At 54.8% G+C, this 11,546-nt stretch overlaps 1 protein-coding gene across 4 annotated transcripts in view; it reads left to right on the forward strand.

The window, feature by feature from the left end:
- Positions 1-5,728, forward strand: part of TMEM177 (transmembrane protein 177) — a 20,686-nt gene extending 14,958 nt beyond the window's left edge. For 3 of the 4 annotated variants that reach the window (XR_009009100.1, XR_009009098.1, XR_009009099.1), the window contains exons 3-4: positions 4,479-4,649; positions 4,814-5,727. The gene's annotated coding sequence lies outside the window, so the exon portion shown is untranslated. Of the gene's footprint in view, positions 1-4,478; positions 4,650-4,813 lie in introns of all 4 variants that reach the window. The other variant, XR_009009101.1, reaches the window with a different exon arrangement.
- The last annotated feature ends 5,818 nt before the right edge of the window (positions 5,729-11,546 follow it).

Here is an 11,546-nt window from a genome sequence, read left to right on the forward strand (position 1 = left end):
GAGCCCCAACCCCTCCTGGGACATCCGTGGTGAACAGATTTGGAGCGGTAGCACGGGGGGCACCCAGGAGCCCCGACTGGAGCATGTCAGTCGCCGGGTCACTGCTGTGTCCTCTGGGGACATGACGCTGGCCTGAGGTCTCCCACCAGTCCCCCTGAAACCGGGTTCCCTTGCCAAGCTTGCGAGCGATCTCTCAGTCCCGGACCTCATTCCCTTGCTCGTCTCCTCTGACCTCAATCCTGTGCTCACTGAACACCGAGCAGCCAGAGTCAGATGAGGACAGTTGCTGTTGTCTGCAGTGTGATAACATCGTTAGTGAACTCAAATTGCTGGCGTAGACCTCACCGCTGATGGACACACGCAGGGCGTCTCTCCAGCACAAGATGAGCTCACACACCCGTCACTGCTGGGAGTGGGTTGTGCTGTGTGCATTTGTGTAACGCTGTGGCCAAGGTGCTGTCCCCACCTGCTCCCTCCCCCTTTGAGGCCATGAGGGGTCGCTTCACTGGGAAAGCGTCTGACAGCCAGGGGTCTCCATCCCCCCTTTACCCAACCCGTGTGGCTTTACAGCCCAGATTTGGGGGTTACCTCTTACCCCTGAATTAGGTCCTCCTTCCTGCCGCTAGACCACACGGAAGAGCCCGACTACAAGAGTCACACTCTCTCGGCTTAGACAGTTCACGTCACTGGGGGTGTGGGGGGCTCATGAGTAGGAGGTGAGGCTTCTGCTGACCGGAAGCAGCCCTGCAAATCCTGTAAATTCTTGCCGCTCGGACCCTCACAGCCTGGTGTCAGCCGATGCCGCAGAGCCTTTCTGAAAACAAACGTCGAGAAATGATTGTGCAAGACAGAGCCACTAGAAATGCCTCGTTTATGGGTGTGTGAGAAGGTCTTTGTGTCTTTCTTCTTTTTTTCCCATTGGAAGAGCGTAAGCTCAACTAAGGTGACAGCCCTGGAATGCGAACAGAACCGGCCGGGTGCCCCCCCACCCCTTCACACCCGGCTCTGAAACGCTGAAAGCAGACTTCAGGGGCTGTCTTCCTGCTCGCGGTTCGAGCACCACCCCCGCCCCGTTCCCATGGCAGCCTGGCACGTCCCACCGCACTCTTCACACCGCACCCCGTCTGGTCCCTTGTCAGTCTGTCCCAACTGGGCTGTGAACACCCGGCGCCTGGCGGGCGGGGCGCGCCTCCTGCCTCTCGGCCACCTGGCTGAGCACCCGGCAGGCTCTAGGTGGGAGCGGGGGGTGGGCGAGAGCGGAGAGGCCGGACGAAGCCCCACGAGGGGAGGACCCCCTGTGGGCCTGAGGGCCACCGCACCCCAAAGCATTTACTGAGTACCCCTGGGTACCGTCGCAGTGCGTGGCTCTGGGGAAGAGTCCAGGTTCGTAAGATGCGGTCATCAGCTTGCAAACGCTTTCACGTGTTCTGAAACGTCACACACTCATGCGTGAGTTGTACACAGTCAGCCTGTTTACCCGAGAAGAGAGTGGTTCTGCAGGGCTCACGTGAGGTGTAACAGAAGGGGCAGTGGCCTTGGGCCACGCAGCCTGTTTTGAGTCCCCAGCCAGCCTCGGACCTGGCGGAGCTTCATCGCCCTGGTTTATGGGGGTGGGAGCTCTGCCACCGCACCCTTCTCACGGTGCCCCAGCCTGGCCCGGGACCTAGGACCGCAGGACTTGCCAGACGAGACGTGCACGGGCGCCCTGAGCCTGAGGGCTGGCTCAGGCCTGCACCACCTCACCCCCAGGTCCACAGAGCACCCCCCAGGGCCCAGCCGAGGAGGCAGGCAGCCTGGATGGGGCGTGTCTGGAAATCCCAGGGCCCAGAGGCGAGATCTGACCCGAGGGGCTGTGCCCTGGGAGCTGGGGCTGGGTGGACAGCGGCCGAGTTTGTTGCTGAGAGCCCTGTATGTCCCAGGACTGACCCGGGGAACCGTCAGTTGCCAGTATTGTCACCCGCCTCACGGTGACCACAGGGGCAGCCTGACCCTCCATCCATCAGCACACAATTCTCGATCCCTGACTATGCACCAGGCTGTGTTCTAGGCCCTGCAACCATGGCGATGGAGAAACATCCCTGCCTTTATATTCCCGTGAGGGACACAGACAGTAAACAATAAGTCATCGTGGAGCACGTGAGACAACACTCAGGGCTGCTGTGGGACAAGGAGGCAGAGATGCTGGCTCGGGGGACAAGAGTGGCCGAGAGAGGCCCACACGGAGGAGGGGACCTTGGGGCAGAGCTGAACGGAGTGAGGGAGCCAAGTGGACACGGGGGGTGGGGGGCATCCCCGGCAGAGGGAAGGGCAGGGCCAAGGCCCTGGGGCGGGAGCGAGCCTGGCACATCTGGGGTAGCGGCAGGGGCAGGACGTGACACAAGAGCCGAGGGGGAAGGGGAGCTCAGCCTCCCTGGGGCGCCTTCGTTTCTCTTCGCTCTGCGGTTGGAATCAGCTGTCTCTGTGGCCAGGGAAGCAGCCTGCCTGGACAAAACTCACGGTTGCCTGTGGCCTGAAGCGGCCACCTGCAGGCTGGTGCTGAGCGCCCGGCCCACCTTGGGGACATCCAAAGACGCGGCCCCCAGGGGTGCCCGTCTCACCCAGCTTGCCCTTGAACGGAACTGCCGCAAACCAGGGAGACCACAGGTTTGGAGGGATGGAGGGTTTCTGCCCCTGCTCTGTCCGCCGCCTGCCTTGGTCACCCAGCTCCATGTAACCCCGGGCTGTCTTCCTCACCTGCAGGCGTTCCTCTGCAGCCTTCAGGCCTGCTCTCCGTCCCCGTCTGTGTGCTGCAGCCCCTCCCCTTCCTGCCAGCCTGGGGGCTCCTCTGCGGGCGGCCTCCCGGTCTCTCTCCTTCTCCTGAGGTGCTCGTTTCATCCCCTTGTACGCAAGCACCCGGCGTTGCTGCCGCTGCAGGAGACAATCTCTAGAAATTCTGGTTGAACAGCAGGGAAAAGAAGCTGGCTGTTGGCTCGCTGGTTCTGGTGACCGGACCTCAGGGTGGACGGAACCGGGAGATGGGGACACAGGCCGTGGAAGGAGGGCGGGGACAAGAGGGGGCCGTGCAGGAGTCTGCGGGCTTCCGAGGCGACGCATCCCTGAGTCTGCAGTTTCCTTGTGCTGGGCTGGGAGCCTGGGGGTCCCGCGGCGCTGGCCGAGGCGTCCCCAGACACTCAAACCAGGCGTGTCCACCTGGCGGGCATGCACATCTGCATCTGCCAGCAAGTAGCCTGTGGCCCCTGGTCATCTGTGCTCACTTATCCTCACAGCAACACACGATGCGGAAATTCTGATCTTTGCTTTGCGGATGAGGAAACGAGACTTCTCGGAGGTTACATGCCGGCCCTCGTCACACCCGCCGTGGGGCCACGGCTCTTGGGGCAACGTCAGCTGCAAAGACCAGAATTTCTTCTGGCTCCCCTCCCGGACTCAGTGTGATCTTGGCTGGCCTCGGCCTGCAGCGGCTTGAAGCAGGGTTTCGGTTCGCAGCCAGAGATTGAGGTCGGGTCGTGGAGGTGAGAGCACCGAATGCAAGCCGCTGGACCAGTGGTCAGTGACGAGGCCCTGGCCCTCCGGCTTTGTGGAAAAGAATTGCCACAAAAGCGGAAGGTAGAGAAACAAGGAAAGTGTTTATTAGGAGAAGAGAAGAGTACAGTACGTGTGGATAGACACACACGTGGGCTCAGAGAGAGAGTCGCGCCCTCGTGGTGGTTGGAATCACTTTTATGGGGCATTTCTTCTGGGTTTCCTCTGGCCAGTCATCTCGCTCTGCCTGCCTCCGTGTCCGTATTTGTTTATCTCGGGGTCCTGCCCTGTGCGTGCACATGTCTCAGCCAAGGTGGATTCCACCGCAGAGGCCTGTGGGGAGTTGCCGTCACCTACTGCGGGGCGGTGCCCCTCCCTTTTTGACCTCCAAGGAGCTTCCTAGCCGGGAATGTCTCCTTGACTTCCAGAATGAGAAATATGTGGTCTCTTATCTTCTCTCGGGGCAGGGCCCAGCCTCCTCTCTCGATTGTCCTGCTTTTCTCGTCTTGGAGTATCGGTCCACAGGGAACGAATCTCCAATTGCTTACCCTGGGGGGGCCCGTTTACCTCCTGCCTCAAGTGGTCAGACCTGGCTCCACGCGAGACTGAAGCACATGTTCAAGGTCTCACCGAACGTAGGGCCCCAGCTCCCGGCAGATCTCTCTCCCTGTGCTTTTCTCTCTGCCGCTCACCATCTCGGTCTCTCTCTTTCATGAGTGGATTCACTCCTTGCTCTTCCTGGTCGTCTGAAGATGGCTCCTGACAGCAGGCATGGCCCCCGCAGCTCAGAGCTCTAAGAGGGCAAGTCCCCTCTGCAGCCCCGACCCCCACAGGAGGGGTGAGGACGGGCAAGGCCAGCCCGAGGGCAGGGACGTGGGGGGGCAGGCCTTAGCAAACAGAGAGCCTTCCTCTTCCACCCCCTCCTTTACTCTCCTTCCGTTCTTCTCCCCATTTAGCCACTGTGCCCCGGCCCTCTGGAAAGACAGCCAGAAATACAGAGCAGAATAAAAGCAGTCGCTTCCTCCCAGACCGTTAGGGGAAGAGAGTCACTGGGAGCGGACGAAAGATCTGGGAGGAAACCACCAGGGAGTGAGAGCTGATTCCCTTCGGGAGGAACTGGAGCGGAGGTGAGAGGCGGACCTTGGGCCCTGGGGTGTGGCAGGACCAGGTGGGGCGGTGGGATGTGAGAGCAGAGTGGACCTGGCCCTCATCAACCTGCGAGGCACTGGGTGTGGGGAGGGAAGAAGTTGAAAAGAGCTGAGCTTTTTCTTTTCCTTCGCTGTCCTTTCAGAAAACCGGGTGCCCCTGTGAAGTGCTGGGGCCACAGACGGATTCCCGGGAATCCAGGGGTAACCAGCGAAGGAGTCCGCTAGCGGGAACGTGGGCCCTCGCGGTGGGGACTCCCTGGGTGCTGCCTGCAAGGACAGATGACTGCGAGGCGGCCTGGTGGCCGCACACCACCTGTCTTGGCTTCATGAGCACTCCCTCTTCTACCTGCCTCGAGGACGTAATCCCAAGGAGAGGACAGACAGAAACCCTGAAATGATTGAAATCAAGTTACCACAAATACTTGGTGAAATTGGAGTTCAAAAACAGAGCAAAATAAATTTACTTTTCTTGATCTGGGTCAGAGACAAGCAAATACGCTACAGGGAAAAGGGGCATAGATTACACTGGGGTGTTGGGGGTATGTGGTCATGGAAGGCTTCCTGGAGGAGGTGAGGCTGGATCAAAAATTGAAGGTTCTTGGGACTTGAAGAACCTGGTGGTGCAGTGGTTAAGACTCACGCTCCCAATGCAGGGGGCCAGGGTTCAATCCCTGCTGAGGGAACTGGATCCCACGTGCATGCCGCAACTAAGAGTTCGCATGCCACAACTAAGGAGCCAGTGAGCCGCAACTAAGACCCGGTACAACCAAATAAATTAATTAATTAGTATTTAAAACATTTTGAAGGTTCTTGATATGTATGCACATTTACATTTCCACCAGTGTCCGAGAGATCCTGCTCTAATCAAGACAGTTCCCTACCCCAGGGATGTGAATCCAAGCATCCCTCAGGTGCTCAGAGCCCTGTGGGAGCGCTTCAGGGGGCTAGTTCCAGAGCCCGCGCTCATGCCAGGGACTGTGCTCAAGGTGGCTGGTGCTTGGCGCCTGCAGGACCCGCGCTGGCAATGTTTCTCGCAGACGCCTGGCTGGCCGGCAGGGGGCGCACGCTCGCCACAGCCCGGGGCCCAGGAGCCCCCGGGAGCAGCCGGGTGGGTGGAAGCCGGGATGCCGAGTCTCCTGGCATTTAATAGTGTCCGAGGGCCCAACCCCGGGCATCCCCCCGCCCTCCCCCAGCCCTGAATCCAGCCCTGCGTTTTCTGAAGAACAGTTCCTTCAGGGGCCGCCCAAACCTCCTCCTGACTCGGCTAAGAAAGGTAAGAGGTGAATGGCCCAGAGTGGTTTCCAGGGATCCCGGGATGGCTGGGGAGTGTTCTCACCTGGGCTCTCCAAGCCTGCAGACTGTGGAGAGACCTCCATGAACTGAGTCACTTAACATGGCAGGTGTAGAAAAATAATTACGGGCAAAGATGCTGGTTGTAGTAATTGAGCAGAGACCAATCTAAGTATCCTCTAATATTACTACTGCTGCTGTTACTACTACTAATAAATCATAGACCGACCAAATGATGAAATAATTCTTAGCCATTGAGAACCCTGTCTTCCATGGAAGCAACCTAAGTGTCCATCGACAGATGAATGGACAAAGATGTTGTTCATATGTACAATGGAATATTAGCCATAAAAAGGAATGAAATAATGCCATTTGCAGCAACATGGATGGACCTAGAGATTATCATACTAAGTGAAGTAAGTCAGACAGAGAAAGACAAATACCATATGATATCACTTATATATGGAATCTAAAATATGACACAAATGAACTTACTTAAGAAACAGAGGGCTTCCCTGGTTGTGCAGTGGTTAAGAACCCGCCTGCCAATGCAGGGGACACGGGTTCAATCCCTGGTCCGGGAAGATCCCACATGCCACGGAGCAACTAAGCCCGCGAGCCACAACTACTGAGCCCATGCACCACAACTACTGAGCCCGTGTGCCTAGAACCCATGCTTCGCAACAAGAGAAGCCACCGCAATGAGAAGCCCGCTCGCCGCAACTAGAGAAAGCCCACGCGCAGCAACGATGACCCAACGCAGCCAAAAATAAATAAATTAAATAAATAAATTTATTTAAAAAATAAACAGAAACAGACTCAGACATAGAAAACAAACTTATGATTACCAAAGGGGAAAGGGGGTGGGGGAGGGATAAATTAGGAGTTTGAGATTAGCTGATGCAAACTACTATATATAAAATAAACACCACGGTCTTACTGTATAGCACAGGGAACTATATAAAATATCCTGTGATAAACCATAATGGAAAAGAATATGAAAAAGAGTATATATATATATCTTAATCACTTTGCTGCACTCCTGAAACTAACACATTGTAAATCAACTGTACTTTAAGAACACTGTCTTCAAGAAATCTCTAATGACATAGGATAATGCTCATAATATCATGTGCTAATTCTCCATGTGTCTTTCCAGAATCCGTTTCTGCTCTGCCCTGCACCCTAGCGCACTGCTTCATCCCAGTTCCCTTTGCTTCTGGCTGCAAGTCGGACACACCAGAGGGAGGCGTGGGAGGAGAGAGGCCGGCCAGCGTCTTCTCCACTCTCTCCAGGGCTACAGCTCCCGCTGGGCAGCCCCTCCACGTCTGCACCCTCTCTGGACTCCGATACCTCCATTTTCTTCTCTTGCCCTTTTGGCCCTGAGGGTGGTAAGAGCTCCCTGCTCTGGACAGCTCCTGGGTGCCTCAGCATCCTCCGCTGGTGCCCGTAAACTTGTCCACGTCTCTGCAAGTCGTCCTTCACTAAGCGGCTCTCCGTTTGGACCATCAGAGCGGATACTTTTCCTGCCAGGGCTCTGAGTGACACACATGTTAAGTGAAGAGAGAAGAATACAAAGCTTTGTACAGGAAAAAAAGGCCTGGTGCTTCATCTGCATCATTTCACTGCACCCTCACAGCCATGCAGCAGAATGCAGTCAAAAGGGATGTTGACAGCAGATTCAAATTTAGAAAGCGTTTGAAGGAACATTCTAATCATGCCTTTATGGAAGGGAAGAAGTTGCTGACAAAGGATAAGTGAAAAAGGCACACTAGATATTTATTCCATTTTTATTTATTTATTTTTTTAAGTTTATTTATTTGTTTATTTATTTATTTATGGCTGCATTGGGTCTTGGTTGCTGCGTGCGGGCTTTCTCTAGTTGTGGCAAGCAGGGGCTACTCTTCATTGCAGTGCACGGGTTTCTCATTGTGGTGGCTTATCTTGTTGTGGAGCACGGGCTCTAGGCACGCAGGCTTCAGTAGTTGTGGCACGCGGGCTCAGTAGTTGTGGCGCACGGGCTTAGTTGCTCTGCGGCATGTGGGATCTTCCTGGACCAGGGCTCGAACCCGTGTCCCCTGCATTGACAGGCGGATTCTTAACCACTGCACCACCAGGGAAGTCCCTATTCCATTTTTAAACTGCCATAAGTTACTACTAGATTGTAACTTTTAATGCATAATATTTTAACTCTTTTAAGAATGAGCCTCTGAGAAGAGGAGGAGGAGGCCACGTGAGCTCAGATGACCTGATTTTTCCCATCACGAAATTCTAACCCCACTTAGAATGGGAGGGGCTGACTTAATTTCTTAGAATCCCAGCTCTACCGCTATGTGACGTTAGTTATGTAGCTCTGTGCAGTGATGATATAAACGCCTGCCTCCAGGGTCACTGTGATGGTTGACGAGTCTGCTGTGAAGCGTCCGGCCCTGTGTCAGGTCGCGGCGGGGACTCGGCCGCCTTGTCTGGAGTGGACTTGCTGCTGCAGCTGCGTGGTAAAGAAGAAATGGGGTGTGAGAGGCAACGCTTCGTGCCGTGGCCTACGGCTGGCACATAGCGGTGGCCCCTAATAAGCGGTTGACAAGTCAGTGGTGAACAGATGGATGCTGTGCCCAGACCTGCCCTCCCCAGGCTGGGTGCAGCCGCCTCTGTTTCACAGAAGGGCCTTCATTCTCTAGGCCACTGTATTAGCTTTTATTGCCGCGTAAGGAATTTCCTCAGGCGGTGGCCTGGAACGTCACGGATTTATTATCTCGGACTTCTGGGCGCCGCCCAGCTGGGTCTGCTGCTCAGGGACTCGCAGGCTGTGATCGCGGTGCAGGCGGGGCTGCGTTCCCACCTGGACGCTTGACCAGGGCTGGTCTCAGAGCCTCGGCCCGAGCTGTCCATCGGCCTCAGTGCCTTGCAGACTCATTCTGGTTGCTGGCAGAACCCATCTGCTTAGCTGTAGGACTAAGGTCCTTGTTCTCGTGCTGGCCGGCAGCGAGCGGTCCTCTCGGCTCCTGAGGATCCCACACGCCCACACAGGGGAAGGCGCCCACACTCCCTCGCCAAGTGGCCCTCTCAGCGCCTGGCAGCTTCCTTCCGCAGAGTCAGCACGGAGGAATCTCTCTCTCACTCCAGCCTGCTCAGAGCTGTGACTGTGTGTGTGTGTGTGTGTGTGTGTGTGAGTCTGTGTGAGTCTGTGTGTGCAGTGTGCACACACACATGTTTGATCACTTTGCTGTATAATGTAATTTATCAGAGGACTGACAGCCCATCACTTTTGCCATATCCTGTTGGTTAAAGGTAGGTCTCAGGTTCTGCCCGCACCCAGGGTGTGATTCACTGGGGCTCACCTTAGGGTATGTGTGCCACACCTATCCCCTCAGAATTCTGTTATCTGTTGGGTGATGAGCAAACGTATGTATTTTCCTTCCGCGTACACTGTTTGCATTTTCCCCAGGACGTTCAGGAAGTAATTTCCTATCCCCAGATAACGTGATAACATCGGGTATCCTGGCAATGTTCGCAGCTGGTTTCCTTTGAGGCAGTGGAAGAGGTGGCCTCACTACCAGAAGCCTTTACACTCTTCAGGTTCACCGCCCAGGTGGCCATCCACTTGCCATATCAGTTCACCCATTTACTGGCTTATATTCCTTGAGCATCTGCTGTGCGCTTAGCATTGTATGTAGAGATAATGCTAGTCTCTTCCTGGGGAGCTGACTTCTTTACTTCCTTCTTTTCCTTCTGCTGAGTAAAAGCATATTTCTTTGCTTTCAGTCAAGATACATGTTCAACCACAAATCACAGAAAGCCCAACAGTGACTTCAGTAAGTAAGGATTGATTTTAATCACCTAACAAGAAGCCCAGGACTAGGCAGTCCAGGGCTGGTGCAGCTGCTCAAAGATGTCATCCTTGTCCCAGACTCCTTGCTCCAGCATCTAACTTAGTCTTCAAGGTCACAAGACTGCTACCACAGCACCAGCCATTGCATCCATATTTCAAACAGGAAGAAGCAGGGAAGGCAAAGAGACTGGCCTTTTTATTCTAGGATCACTCTTCCTCAGGACTTCCGCCTACATCACATAGACCAGAACTCGATCACATAGTCACTAGTAACTCTGAGAGAACTGGGGGGAGTGGATTTTGTAGCTGGGCACCTCATCATCGGAAAAAAATCAAGCAGGAAGATGGGAAATGGATTGGGGGTTGGTCACCTGCGGGACCACTGCGGGGCTTTGGGCCCGATCTCACAGCCTCCCAAAGCTCAGGAAATACATCTACGGTTTCCTGCAGTGACAGCAGCTGAGTCTTTCTGGGTCCTCGTCAACAGGCTATGCTGACACAGGGGTGTTGTTGCTTTATTTGCCAGCAACGGTAGGTGTCTTAAAATGGAACTCATGGTCTTCTGGCCCAGGAGCCCTGCCTTCCAGAGCTCACTAGGGGCAGAAGAGGTCTTGTGCCAGCAATGCTAAGGGGAGAGGTCTCTTTTCCCTCTGCCCTGTGTCCCAAGGGTGACCCCTGCTGGTTTCGTTGTGATTGCAGCCTGAGCCTGGCTGAGAGACCCTGGCAGCAGAGTCGGGGTTGGGAGGAAGGGAAAAGCAGGGGTTTTCCTCTCCCTTTCGACCTTGGGTCCTGTCCCCACAGCAGCTGTAGCTCCACCGTGACTCCAGTGTCCCCAGAAGGCCTGCTGAGGTTTCCACTTTGCTAAGTGACCCCAACCCCTGAGCCCAGTGACACCACCTTTTTGTGTTGCTCTCCGGCCCGGGGCTGGCAGCTGCTGGCACTGATCTTGGTTCTCTGTTGGCTTCCTAACCCTAACCCTAACTCTCTCATCCCCTGTGTGACCAATATTTCGCCTCAGGTCCCACTGCTTTAAATATTCAAGTGGGTTTTGCCTGCTGGCTAGATCCCAACTCAGAGAAACAGTACAATAAACACCCAAACACCCATCACTTTGGTTTGACAATGATTGCCATTCCACGATACTTGTTTCTGGGGGGAAAAAAATCCCAGCCCTCCTGATGTTGCTTAAATGAGTTCAGTATGTATCTCTCAAGAACAAGGACATTTTTTACATAACAAGTATATTCAAACTGCTCCCCCCGTGTTCACACATTAACACACCTAATAAAAGGAGCAAACGTTCCCTGTGCTCGTGCACTACCCAATCCGCAGTCAAATTCTCCCAGCTGCTCTGAAGGTGACTATTTTACAGTTGGTTTGTTTGAATTAGGGTTTAAACAAGACCCACGCGTTGCATTTGGTAGATGTGTTTCCCGAGTGTCTTTTAATCTGAGCTGTCACAAGATGTCACACACGCTCACGGTAGGGGACACAGCCATACTGAGCCCCCGACTCAACCTGCGTGTGCCCCCACCCCCTGCAGAGCCCCTTACACAGACTGCTTCCCCTCCCAGGACATCTCTGGATGCCACAGCTGCATACTGAACTCTGCTCCCCTGCTGCAGGCAGTAGGGGGTGCATTGTCTGTAAAGAACTTAAAAACAAATAAAACCATTTGCTATGGACTGAAATGTGTCCCTCCCCCCAGATTCATAAGTTGAAGCCTTAATCTCCAGTACAATGGTGTTTGGAAGTGG

This window comes from Balaenoptera acutorostrata, chromosome 8 (genome assembly GCF_949987535.1).
Source record: "Balaenoptera acutorostrata chromosome 8, mBalAcu1.1, whole genome shotgun sequence".
NCBI lineage: Eukaryota > Metazoa > Chordata > Mammalia > Artiodactyla > Balaenopteridae > Balaenoptera > Balaenoptera acutorostrata.